This window comes from Poromitra crassiceps, assembly GCF_964638095.1.
Source record: "Poromitra crassiceps genome assembly, chromosome: 22".
NCBI lineage: Eukaryota > Metazoa > Chordata > Actinopteri > Beryciformes > Melamphaidae > Poromitra > Poromitra crassiceps.
The window spans coordinates 19273711-19284329 of record NC_139647.1 but is presented as its reverse complement, the minus strand read 5'-3'; positions in this window follow the sequence as shown (position 1 = coordinate 19284329).

The following is a 10619-nucleotide window of genomic DNA, read 5'->3' as shown; positions in this document are numbered from 1 at the left end:
AAAAAAGTGTATTTGTAGTCTCAGGTTAAAGCATTGACTGTATCGTTAAAGTGATATCTCACTTTGGTTGGGCATGTTCTACCACCAATAGCCTACTGGCTGCTCTGGGTCTAGTGTCTGAATGCAGCTGAAGTCATGTGTTCACAGGAAATGCCCAGGGCAGATAGTGTTGGAGGTCAACTGCTCCTGAGTCTCTGTGGCGATGATGAAGAGTAGGTATATCAACAACAAATATCACTTGATGATGCAGAATGGGCCATTGAATTCATATAGAATGTTTGATCAACGTGAGCTGCGTTTGATTCTGTGAACGTGATTCATTCTGTCATTCCCAGTATTTTGCAAAGACAAATCAAGTGCATGAATCATAAACGATAGAGGTGCTGTTAGCTGCTATTCTAGTGTGTCTTGTTGTTCTCTGTTTGAGGATCTGTCTCGGCTGGCAGCAGACAGGAAGGTGAGCGAGTCGGACCTCAGCAGCACCGTGGACCCGCAGGATGGGACAGGTGAGACTCACTGGAATTGACCAAAACACATGGACAAAATACACAGCTGTTCATAGTAGTAGAATCACCTGCTCCACGCTCTGTGCTTTAACACTGGAGCCAAACACATTCCTTACAGTACTGTTATTTTTTAATATTGATTCATAACTCTAGTACATGAGAGCAAATGTTGTGGAAACTGTGGAATATCTGTTTTGGCATTAGCTACCTAATGATTCAATCCAGTAGTACTGGAGGCCAACCTACCATCCCGGCCAAAGTCCAGCAGCTGGCGGAGTCCCTGCAGCAGATCTCAGGTCAGCTCAGCACCGTGCTGAGTGTGTTGGGTTCCCTGCAGCAGATCTCAGGTCAGCTCAGCACCGTGCTGAGTGCATTGGGTTCCCTGCAGCAGATCTCAGGTCAGCTCAGCACCGTGCTGAGTGCGTTGGGTTCTCTGCAGCAGATCTCAGGTCAGCTCAGCACCATGCTGAGTGTGTTGGGTTCCCTGCAGCAGATCTCAGGTCAGCTCAGCACTGTGCTGAGTGCGTTGGGTTCCCGCACTCAGCACAGTTCCCACCCCCCCCCCCCCCAGAGCCAGACCTCAGGGCCCAGCGCCTCAGCCGCACCCCCCCCCCCCCTGTCCTGGGTGTGTGGGGGCCCCAGGGAGGCTCGGCGGCCACCCCCTCTCTTCGCCATCTCTGTGTGTGCGTGCGTGCGTCTGTGTGTGTGAGTGTGTGTGTGTGTGTGTGTGTGTGACAGTGAGTACACCCGTAGCCTGCAGGAGTCGGTGGAGGTGGACGGTAGTTAATCGTTAGTTCATGATTAGTTGTTAGTTCCTTAGTAGAGTAATTGCTCATTAGTTAATGGTTAGTCAATGGTCAGTTTGTGAGTATATAGTTCATTGTTAGTTTGGCTACTCATTACTTAATTACTTATAACTTACCCAACTTACTTTTTGTGTACCCTACTATTAAGTGGTGCATCATAGTCAGTAGTTTATGAGTACTGAATCATTACCTGTCCATTTGTTACTCTTTTTGTGTACCCTAATTTAAAGTGAACGATATCCTCCAGGTACTGTACAGGTACAGTGCACGCACGCACACGCGCGCACACACACACACACACACACACACACACACACACACACTGCCAGGGGATCTCACAGACAGAAATCTGCCTACCGGGTCTCCGGTAGGCGAGTGCTTTTACCTCTACATTACGCAGGTGCCCCCAGCCATTTATTTGGTCATTCTATACACACTAGATACAATCTAATTTGCATTTTGTGTCCATCCCAGTTTGAGGAGTGTCTCTACATCGCTGTGAATGGAGACGGGGAGGAGGGAGAGGATGATCTGAGGAGGAAGATCTATGTGATGAAGAAGATGATCGAGGTGCTGTTTGGCATGGTCACCCTCAGCAGTAACCTCCTCAGGAAAGAGTACGTCCTGCTCCCTGGTTGTGTGGCTCTGTGTATCCGTAACATTGGATCTGGTAATCTGAGGAATATTCGAGTCCTAATGAAGTGTGTGTTTTGTCTGCAGACTGCGTCCTCAGGACACAGAGCAGAGGACCAGGCTGTGGAAACATCTCCAGAGCCTGCTGGAGACCTACAGCCACCTGCGAGAGAACGACCAGAGCTTCTTAGTGGAGGTGTGGTACTATTGTGTACAGCTGGAGTCCACACTTTTTTTTATTAAGGGCTGATGGTCGTGCATGAAAAGAGTAGTAAATACGCATAAATACCAAATTCATCTTTCTCTTTCTTTGCAATTATTGGAGAAAGCCTAACAACACGTTAAAAGATAAAGCTGGTAATGCGTTGCTTACATCATTCATGTATAAGGAGAAGGACAGTAGTAACCTGAAAGTTTGATAGGGAAGCAGGCTTTTCGAATCCTCAGATAGAAGGAAAAACCAAGTAGCACTTTTTTACTAGTTAGGGCGGCCTCTAGTGTCCATGTAAAGGAGAAACAACTAGGATACATTTTCCAACAAGAGATACAGTGATGTAGCGGTAAATCAAAATGTAGTATAATATTGCCTAAATAGACTACCAATAAAATCCAAATTAATATTTTCAGAAAAGATCTATGATTTTTTTCCCCTTGCAAGACTCACATGACCTACACCAGTTTGATCAAGTTAATGTCGATGTAAATGATACAACTGTTCTGCAAATGAAAAGGTGGCTAAACTGAGTCTTCACCATGGAAGGCTTGTCATGTTGGTTGAGTTGCTTATAGATAGAAACTAGCACAGAGGTGCCCACAAACCCACATTCTTTCCTATGAAGGGCCAAAATTAATCTGGATGGATGGCTGGCCAAAAATAAATGTTGATGTTGTGTGAAATAACATTAAATTATATTATTTTATAGACAATTTACATTCTAAATCTAAAATATGTCTCCTAGTTTCATATGGTAAAAGTATCATCAAGCTAGCTTTAAAAATGAGTCCGCCACAGCCTCTGAAAGACCTGTAATGTCTTGACCTGTAGTTGGTTGAGTTCTTCATAGATATAATAAAACACTCATCATGGAAGGCTTGTCATGTAGGTTGAGTTGTTGGATAGATATAAAACACTCTAGCACTGCATTCAAATACCAACAAGTATCGAGCAGTTGGAAGAATGATAATGTAACGCTGAGGAAAGCCTAAGGCTGAAACGCGTCCGTTTTGCTGCTGCTGTGCGCATTAAAAGTTTGTACTTTTGGACATCTGTGAGTGCTGTTTTTGATTTAATTATTTTGAGATTTTTGGATCGGCACCCAGTGACTTTCTTTAAAACGTTGGGGTGAGCACGCCAGTTCGTTGTTAAGAATGATAATGTGCCTGCTCTCACTTCAGGATAGGTGACGCTGTTCAGTTGTTGGCATTGTGACATCATCCATCAGTGATGTCATAAATCGCTGACCGAGTGACCCGCCTCAGTTGAAATCAGTTCACTGGACACTGTGATGTCAGTGTTGACATTGTGAGATCTGTCATCACTCTGCCCCCCATCTGTATCCAGTATAGTGCAAAACAATTAGCTATGCAGCATGTGTGTTACTGATGACATCATCCGTCTTCTTCTTCTGTGGTGTTTTATGGCAGTTTGCATCCTTTATGTTGCATTACCGCCTCCTTCTGGATTTATCCATCCACTGTCTCCCTACATTCTGTAAAACCCGATCCACCTCTCACCCTGTCCCGTCCCCCCTCAACGTCGTCCGTCTTATTTTGTAATGTTATAATATTCTTCAAAAGGGGGGTTATCATTTATTCATTGCATCTATGCTATAGTTTTCTCTTGCAGTTTTCTAAGCTAAAGGTTGTAGACAGGTAAAGGGGGTACTTTGATTCAGAAATCAGGGAAGTTTGAGGACCACTGCTCAGGGGGGGTGGTCAGTGCATTTTTCTACCCTCTCTTTTATCCCCAATATTTTATTTTCAGTTTTTCTTTAACAATACATGAACAAGACAAATGAACAAGCTCAGACACAAGACAAGAAAAGAAAAAGAAGAAAAACATACATAAATACATTATCTTACCACGTGAGACTAGCTTAATTAGCCCGGTGTAACAACGAGCTGAACCAAAGGAAGTGCGTCCGACAACAAGCATTCGTGAGTATTTAGCACATATCCTACATATCGCATACAGAGTACAACATGGATTAACAGCAGAAGAGTCGACTGTGGCGACAAAATGCACCGACAAACTAACTGAACAAAACGTTGTTCAGTTAGCATAGCTAGCTAACGTTAGCTGCCCCCAGCGGGGCACACCTTAACGTTACTTTACTTACGCTCATGTCAGTCGAAACACCTGGTTCAGTTCACACATAGTCACAGAAGCAGTAGCGGAGCGTACGCCGGGGCAGAGGGTGCGGCCGCCACGGGCCCACTCATCAGGGGGGCCCATCAAAAAAAAAAAAAAAAAAAAAAAATTTTTTTTTTTTTTTTTTTTTTGCAGGCCAGGCCACCTGGCTGGCAACCTGTATTTTTATTTTTCTTCTTCAGAACAAGCTTGTCTGTAAAGTGGCTTCACTGTAGTCTTTCTTGGACATAATATTACTTGGCTCAATGAGTGACAAATTGTGTTTTCGGATATAGGGGCTATCAGCTATTTTACAGTTGTGACTTAAAATTACTTTATTTAATAAAGTCAGTGGTGTGAGTCTGAGAGGAATTCAATCAATAGACAATAACATTGGTGTGTTTAAAATGAGATATTCCACTAAATATGGCTAAAACCGATTCAAACATGCAAAAAAGGCACATTTTTCTTCGCGGCCTGGCAGGCCCGGTTCTACGGGGGTGCAAAAGCATGCATTGCACCCTTATTTGTCTGCATGCTCAGTTGAAAAGTAAAAAAAAAAAAAAAAATTTTTTTTTTTTTATAAATGCTACAGCTGCACACTTACTGTTTAAACTTGAATTATAGTTGTTGTTTTTCTTTGTTCTTTGATGTGATTTTATGGCTTTTTGGCACCTATATTTAACCTTTTAAGGTTGAGATAATTGTATTATCATTATATGGTCCAAATATTTCAGTACAGCACTTGAAACACTTGAAATATTCTTGCTTGGGTGGTATCATTCTACTTGAAATGATGGTCAAATGCATTCTTTTTAGTAAAATAACATGTCAAATTTTTCGGGCGGGCCCGGCCTTTGGCCGGGCATCTGCACCCCTTCCTATCTAGGATGCACCCCTAGTCATCTTGTTCTGGAACCGGCCCTGCGGCCTGGCCTGGCCTTCAAAAAAAAAAAAAAAAAAAAAAAAAAAATTTTTTTTTTTTTTTTTGATGGGGCCCCCCTAAGAGCTTCGCCCCCTCTGGGCTGATAGGGTCGCTCCGCCCCTGCACAGAAGGTTAGCTATAGCTCCATGGTAGTCACATTTTTGCTGCATGGTGAGTCAAATCTAAATATGAGATCACATGAGCCTGAATGTTTGTGATTTGGTTGAAGAGATAGTTCATCACTTCAGATTCAGTTTTGGACAATTTGACTGTTTTTCCCACAGAGTCACAAACAAGCAAATGCCTTCAGACAGACTCTTTTTTTTAGCTATGTTAGTAGGCTATGTGTTTGGTGTAGTCTGAAGTATGCCAAACAGCAATATTCTGCCTCCATTATTGAGTGTCTATCGGATACGGTAATCATGATTCCATAGGCATCCAGGAATTGAAACTAAGAGTGTGTGTGCGTCAGTGCGTGTGTGTGTGTGTGTGTGTGTGGGATAGGCCTGTGAAGCTTCACTGGCCTCACGATTACGATTCATCTGTCAACGATTCGATTCCACGATGCATCTCGATACAGCTCCAAGGGTATTGCAGCTCCAAGTATCAAATACTCAATTTTCTGTACTATTACTGCACATGGCTACTTTTTCATCAATTAATACAAGCAGTCAGATAAATATCAAGTCCCTTTTTTACTTTAAAGTGCTTTAAAATCTGAATGTCAACAGAAATTTAAACATAAACGATTCAATGATTCATCTGTCAACGATTCGATTCGATTCACACATCCGCATCGCGATGCATCGATTATACGATTAATTTTGACACCCCTAGTGTGGGAGGGGTCCTGGCTTTGTCTGAGGGGAGTAGAAAGTCAGGTTGCAAGCACACTCGAAAATATTTAAAAACTCACTGGGTGCAAGGCAAGCACGAATTATGAACAAGAGAAAAGCCAGCACTCCAAATGTCTTTTTGTTGATTTATTTCCTCAGTACACCTGGGCAGCAGCAACGAACGTTTCAGTCAGAGACCTTCCTCAGCGTTGTCTGAGGGGAGGCCTACAGGCTCAGACTTTGAAGACCCCTGCTGTATACTGTTTACACATTGACTTGTTCTTATGTATGAACGAAAAACTATAACTTTATTTTGAAATGAAGGTGGCATCGTATTTCTGCTTTCAAAGCATTTTCATGCACTTTTGTAGTAACAAATATACAAATATAGGCCACTGCAGTTTGTAGCAAAATAGTATCTTAAATGTGCCACAGCAGAATGTTGCGCCACCAAATGTTTTTGATTGTGCCACCTTTTGAAAAAGTGAGTCTGGAGCCCTGTGTAAACTGACAAAGGGGAGAAACACCTGCAAACTAAACTGCACTTGTATGTTTCATAGGCTAAAGATGGAGACGAGGAAGAAGAAGAAGAAGAAGCTGGATCTTATGGACTCACTTCCTGTCACTTGTGTGAACATGTCTAAAGTCCAGAAGCTGAGAGCAGCGGTGAAGCAGCGACTAACTGCAGCTGCTGAAGAGATATCTGGGCTGATTGAAAGAACAATAGCAGAGTACGAGGAGGAAGCTTCTGCTTTAAAAAAGGAGAACGACCGACAACGAAAGCTGCTGGATGCTCTTTTAAATCCTAAAGTGCCCTTACACAGAGCAGGTTGGTGAAATGTGAATGTTGTTTTCACATTACTCATACACATTGTGTAATATATTTCTGTGATATTTCTTCCAATCATGGAAGTTGGAAACCCTCATTAGTGTTTTGCTTGCACCTGTGTTTACCCATACCTTTTGGACACAAAATGGCCACTGTGAATTTTTCAGGGTGGTAGGTGTTCACCTTATGTAGCCCCGCCCACTTGACCAGTTTGTGTTACGACTTCCTGTTCAAAACGCCGGCTGTTTTACCTGCTCAAACCAGATATCGTCTCTCTGGTCAAAGCTAGTGTGACTCACTGGAAGCAGGCTGCGGAGATAAGCTCTGCCACAGGAAGTGCAAATACAATCGGTTCCGATTGTGTTTACAACTTCCTGTTAGTCTCTCAAGCCAACACTGTCTCTTCTATATTAGGTGGGCCGATTACTTGCCCTAATTAGCTAATGATTGCCCTAATTACCTAATGATGATGCAAAGTCACTCGAACAATGATGACATCATCTGGTGTGACTTGATCACTGATGACATCACTCACTGATGACATCATCATTTAGTGCTCTGTGTGTCTGTATGTGGACTTGGAGCCGATGAGGATTATTTCTTGTTTTGTCTGCGTTTAGTTTCAAAAAGCTGCTCTGAATCCAGGATTTGATGCTGCAGACAGTTGAGTGTTGCCGTTGCAGCTGCAATATCAGGTGTGCTATGGATGTATTTGAGTATTGTCAGCATGCAGGTGGTAGTTTAGGTCTTGGTTGTGCATCATTTTAAGCCCAATTGATGCTGCCTCTCTCGACACTTGAAACTGTCTCTCTCGAGAATGTTATGTCTCGGACACCGTCATATTTCGTTGTGCACTGTGACTGGCTAGAGAGACAGTTCTGTTAGGTGTGACAGTGTGGCAGCCAACCTGCCGGGCAGCCAGCAGCTGCTTTCCGCAGGGAAACGGAGAGGGCTCCCCGTGTGGCCGGAGGTCTGGAGGAGTGGGAACGATTCTCTGAAAAGAGCGAGGCGAGCCGCTGTCTGTCAAACCCGATGCGGTGATATACAGATATGAGGGTCCGTGGCTATTCTACTTTTTATTTTATTTATGGGACCTGTCCCACGCAAGATGTTTTTATAGTGATTTGAACTCAGAGGAAAACAAACTGTTGCCCCTCGGATGGCCACGGAGTAAAGCCGAGGAGGGGACACTTTTGCTGGGGGTGGGGCCGTCTCGCTGTTACCGTGGAGACAACTGAAACCTGTCGCTGAAGTATAAATAAAAAATGGCGCGTGACTCGTTTATTTCCGTCGAGAGACATATCAAAAATGTCAAGTGTCCTACCATGAATTAAGCTTTTTGTGTGTGTGTGCGTGTGCACGCATGCATGTGTGTATTTCAGTCTTACCTCCAGATGTCCAGCAGCTGTTGGTCTATAAAGAAGAGGTTCCCTCTGAGCAGCAGGATTGGAGCTCCAGTCTGCACCAGGAGGACCCAGAGCCCCCACACATTCAAGAGGAACAGGAGGACCCAGAGCCCCCACATATTAAAGAGGAACAGGAGGACCCAGAGCCCCCACATATTAAAGAGGACCCAGAGCCCCCAGATATTAAAGAGGAACAGGAGGACCCAGAGCCCCCACACATTAAAGAGGAACAGGAGGAAGTCGGTACCAGTCAGGAGGGAGAGCAGCTTCAAGGGCCGCAGGAGGCTGATCTCACCGAGTTCCCATTCACTCTTATCACTGTGCAACTCCTAAGTTGGTACCCCTCGATAATTTTACCATTAACATTATGAAGTCATGGTGACAACATGTTGAGTTATTTTTCCTTAATGTGAATATGTCTGTATTTCATTTGTACCTCCAGACCTCAAGAAGCTGTATGTCAGTAAAGAAGAGGTTTTGTCTGAGCAGCAGGAGGTCAGCCCCAGTCTGCACCAGGAGAATCCAGAGCCCACACACATTAAAGAGGAACAGGAGGACCCAGAGCCTCCACACATTAAAGAGGAACAGGAGGAGGAAGTCTGTACCATTCAGGAGGGAGAGCAGCTTAAAGGGCTGGACGAGACCCATATCACCAAGTCCCCATTCACTGCTGTCCCTGTAAAGAGTGAAGATGATGAAGAGAAACCTCAGTCCTCACTGCTTCATAAAAGCCAAAGTGATGAGGACATTGACGCAGAGCCTCTAGCCAGCTCAACTGAACAAATGAAAACAGAAGCTGATGGAGAGGTCTGTGGAGTATCAGAAGAACCAGCCAGGAACTTAGATCCACCTAGTCATCTACAAGCAACTAGTGCTGGCAAGACTGCAGACTCTTCTGACCCTGAGACTGAAGACGGTGATGATTGGAAGGAGTCTAGGCAACCTCAGTCTGGTTTAGAGTCACTTGAAAACAATGAAGTTCGTATAAGTCGTAAGAGATCTTATACTGGGAAGGAAGTCTTTAGTGGCTCAGCGTGTGGTAAAAGATTTGACACCAAGGGAGGTCTGCAGACGCACATGAGAGTCCACAGGGGTGAGAAACGATTTAGTTGCGCAGACTGTGAAAAAAGTTTTGGTAAAAAAATAGAGTTGAAGAGACACATGAGAGTCCACACAGGCGAGAAGCAGTTCATTTGTTCAGACTGTGCGAAAAGTTTTAGTCGGGAAGGACACTTGAAGGCACACATGAGAGTCCACACACGCGACAAACCATTTAGTTGCACAGACTGTGGTAGAAGTTTTATTCAGAAAGGAGACTTGAAGAGACACATGAGAGTCCACACACGCGACAAACCATTTAGTTGCACAGACTGTGGTAGAAGTTTTAGTCAGAAAGGAGACTTGAAGAGACACATGAGAGTCCACACACGCAACAAACCATTTAGTTGCTCGGACTGTGGTCAAAGTTTTAGTCAGAAAGAACACTTGAAGAGACACATGAGAGTCCACACACGCAACAAACCATTTAATTGCTCGGACTGTGGTCAAAGTTTTAGTCGGAAAGAAAACTTGAAGGCACACATGAGAGTCCACACACGCGAGAAGCCGTTTAGTTGCTCAGACTGTGGTAAAACCTTTAGTCAGAAACAACACTTGAAGACACACATGAGAGTCCACACAGGCGACAAACCATTTAGTTGCTCGGACTGTGGTCAAAGTTTTAGTCGGAAAGAACACTTGAAGACACACATGAGAGTCCACACACGCAACAAACCATTTAATTGCTCGGACTGTGGTCAAAGTTTTAGTCGGAAAGAAAACTTGAAGACACACATGAGAGTCCACACAGGCGACAAACCATTTAGTTGCGCAGACTGTGGTAAAAGTTTTAGTCTGAAACAAACCTTAAAGACACACATGAGAGTCCACACAGGCGAGAAGCCGTTAAGTTGCAGTGTTTGTGGGAGAAGTTTTCGCCTGCATCATCATCTCAAAAGGCATAAGTGTTGTGGTGAGAAGAGCAGCAGCAGCAGGTGAAGCTGCAGAGCTGAACTGTTCAGCAGTAACAGAGCAATAAACTCACATCCCCATGTCACTTTAATTTCAATCAGTTTCAGGTCACTGTTCGTAAATCCAATCTGACGCTCTTCACTAAAATGAGACTGCGGCTGTTCAAAGACGCAGAGCGAACGGGTCATTAGTTTTAGAAACATTGGCTACTGGCTAGCAGTTATCTAACTGCTACACATACAAACAGCTCACTCTTTCTTATCTGCTCTCAGCTCCTCTCCTGCCTTCTCTTCCTCTGTGTTGTTTGTTTTACCATTT